Source organism: Amblyomma maculatum, chromosome 11, assembly GCF_055883805.1.
Source record: "Amblyomma maculatum isolate TAMU_Amacu chromosome 11, ASM5588380v1, whole genome shotgun sequence".
Lineage (NCBI taxonomy): Eukaryota > Metazoa > Arthropoda > Arachnida > Ixodida > Ixodidae > Amblyomma > Amblyomma maculatum.
In genome coordinates, this window is record NC_139354.1 from 94,166,782 (window position 1) to 94,170,285 (window position 3,504).

General features: G+C 42.6%; 1 non-coding gene across 1 annotated transcript; it reads left to right on the top strand.

The window, feature by feature from the left end:
• The first annotated feature begins 651 nt into the window (after positions 1 to 651).
• On the top strand, positions 652 to 723 carry TRNAG-UCC (transfer RNA glycine (anticodon UCC)). The gene has a single exon. It is a non-coding gene; the product is annotated as a tRNA-Gly (tRNA).
• The last annotated feature ends 2,781 nt before the right edge of the window (positions 724 to 3,504 follow it).

A 3,504-nucleotide genomic window follows, 5' to 3' on the forward strand; every position in this document is an offset into this window, starting at 1 on the left:
GACTCTGAGATTGCGTTCATCGCCCTATTTTTTTTTTTTTTTTGGTCACAAAGGATTCTTTTTCTGAAGTAGTTTGCGATGTCTCCACCGCAACGGCTCCTCGGAGCCCCACGAATGTTTACATTTTATTCTGTTGATTTCCGCCCGACTTCTGGGAATTATTTGCTTACCCAGGTAAAGTAATCGATCAGTGTCTATCTAAATGATTGGGTTAGATTTGGTTTGTTTTGGCTGAGTTTGTGGAGTTTAACGGCTGAAATCGAGAGAGGCCGCAGTGGAGTATTCAGGACATGTCGACCACATAGTGTTCTTTAACATGCGCTGAAGTATCATAAAAGAGCTACAAAGTATACGCTCGTGAAGGTAATCAGGCAGCTTTAAAAAATACCCATAAAATCTGGCACTGATTTGGAAAACATCCCCAGACCATGACATCGAGCGATGTTAGAAATTTTGTGCTTTAATGAAGGAGCAACGAAGTCAATGAAAGCGCAGTTGTGCGGTGGCCCCTGCTTCTCCACCTCTAACACAGCGGTATCAGTGAAATTCAGTGGTGCCATCTACACGGCATTCGTGCAAACACAGACATGTAACCCTGGCGTCTATAGCTGGCCTACTTCCTTCTTCCCGGACGACGGCGGCTATGCATAGGCGTCGGTGGTATAGTGGTTAGCATAGCTGCCTTCCAAGCAGTTGACCCGGGTTCGATTCCCGGCCGACGCAGCATTTTTTTTTTCTGCTGTGCTTCGTGTGCCAAAGAGCCACCTTTCACTGCGAATGGCAAGTTTTTTGTCCTTTGAGATTTAAATAAGTACACACTGTAGCGACGTGTCCCGTTCAGTGCAGAACTGCACTTTACCTTTTGGACCTTTACGGGGCTTTACATGATATCTGTAACTGTTTGCTCTCTTGGTAATTATATAAACATAGAATACATACGCGTGCAGATAATTCTACTTTCCGTCAATCTCTCCGGCAGCTTGACGTAAGGGTATCAACTTCAGCATTCGCAGATACTAAGCAGTCCCTTCAGAAATGGGCATCTTGAACACGATAGAATCAAGAGAGCTTGGTTTGCTGTTTTAATTGTTGCAAAAATAAGTGCCCTAATTGCACAGCTACCAGATACTCTTCAACAACTTTCTTCAGCTCAGTAGAAGGGGTTTCCACCATATACGTCGTCCTTGTCCCTGGACATTATTGGTTAAAGCTGGTTTGTAATTGTTCGGGCATCGCTGACAGCATCAAACTTTTGTCAAATGCCGTAGCGGCGTCTAAGGATAGCTCTAATATTACATTTCTGTGCGTGGGATGAGCATTAGAGTCCGCGCAAGAAGGAAAGATTAAAGTCTATCTCACTTTGTCAAACTAGAGTGCACGCCTGGAACGGGAGATGCAGGAGTTCATCACGTGTGTTTATCTCGTAATCACGATCAGCTTCCAGAGTATATTTTAAGTAGTTCGCTATTTTTTTTTTTGTACATTTCTTGGCATCTCAATCTAGCATAGGTTGCAATCTTGAGGAGAGGTAGAAATCTCGAGAAGGAAGTATACCGACGAAATACATTTAGTAAGGGCAAAAAGCTGCAGTGCTCATAACTTCTTCTGAAGGTGCATTCACAGCCTCCCACGAAATACCTCCATGCTTGCACAATCATCCACAGCCAGTCCCCGCTTTTTTCCGTGATCAATTTAGCAATTCAGGAGCATACGTCAGTGCTGCGTCACTGCTACATTCATCTCGTATGCTTACGGTCCCAATTTTGCGGTATTTTATTGCTCGGTGCAAATTTTTCTGATTTGGAGCATCTGCTAAAAGATGATCCAAAGGAAACAAACTCGTGGTAAGACCACGGTCATGTGCCTTTCAGTGCCACTTTCTTTGTTTGCGCTACGCTTTCAATCCTTTAAGGTCAGCACGCCTTTGGTCAGGAAGTTTCTTGGCGTAATGCAGTAGATATCGCTAGCTTAACAAAACACCACGAAACGTTGGTGAGAATATACAAAACGCGCACTGTCCAAAGGTGCTCTATTATCACAACAATGAAAGCCACAAAGTATGCTCGCGAGCTTCTGTATATTTTCAGCCGTTCATGCTCAGTCGGTCAGTGCTTCTTTGACACCCGTTGGAAAAACGGCTAGTAACGGCTAGGAAATATTTCGTTGATCTCTGCTTGAGCAGCACCTCTTTGCTGACATTGTTTCTTTTGTTTTACTAAGGCTAGTTTCTGTTCTGTAACTGAGGTTACAGTTCTCAAATATTTGTGATATTTTCGGCAAACAATTATTCAGTCGCTCGTGGCTTTGATCGCGGAGTGAAGACAATTCAATAGCCCCCGTCGGAGTCTAACCCTTTGAGATACGCAGCAAATTCCTTTTGTGCAGAGAAAATTAAATACCTGTGCGATTTCCAGCTCTTTTTTCCCGATTAACATGAAAATGTGTAAACTTTTACATGCGATATGCTCCGAGGCACAGGGAATTGCATCTGAAACTTATTTGTGTGTAATTATTTCTTTCATCATAAGAATATACCTTCTAAACATAGACTACACTTTTAGTGCATTTTGTAGAATATTCTTCGTATGAACGGTCATATCATGTAAAAGATTTGCGCTTCGCTCCAGAAATATTTTTAAAATCACTTTAAAAGACATCCGTCCGACTGACCTCTTCACGTATTCAATACGCAAGAACATGGTATGCGGCTGAAATTACCGGGTGAGTGCATACGCCGTTGTTTTTCACTTTTTAGCAAAGAAATCAGTGAAAATACCTGCTCACCTGCACCAGCTCAGAAGACAATTACAGAGGACAATTATTACTATAACTATGATTGGAGCGAACACATTAATTACATAATAGTTGATATTTCCTATTCGAAAGGCTTACATTTTCTTAAATATAGGGTCAGACGTAGAACTTGTGTTTGCCTATAGGGGTACGCCTAGAGCACGCCAGTAAACATAACACGTACAACGAGCTGAACTGCAGTTTAACGAAAACTTCGATGTAATTATGTATTTGGTTTTGACAGTCAGGTCTTTATAGAAGACCACCTATTTCTAACTTCAGTACAACAACTTAAAAGGGTTTTGCTGGTCGCAAAAAATGCTATCTAAGGAGCACCCAAGAGCACATGGAATATCCTGTAAATGCGGAGGATAGAGGGCACTGCATGCTGCGCCAACTAGGATATTACAGACGAGACTTGTGAACGTAGTGCAGGTCGAAGAGGATAGGCGGCACGAGCACCTGTGCGGCACTACTCAGCACAAAGGCTGCTCTACTATCGGTTCGAGGGCCTTCGAAATGCATGTGTAATAGCGGCATAACCCTCCGACACACGCAGCAGCGTTATATTATACAGAGAACACTAAATAACTGTGCGTACATTTCGAGGTCCTTTATCACAGTAACTTGAAAATGTGCAAAACTTATACATGAGCTGTGCTTCCAGGCACAAGGAAGTGCACCTAAAACTTATTTGTGTGCATTTTTTTT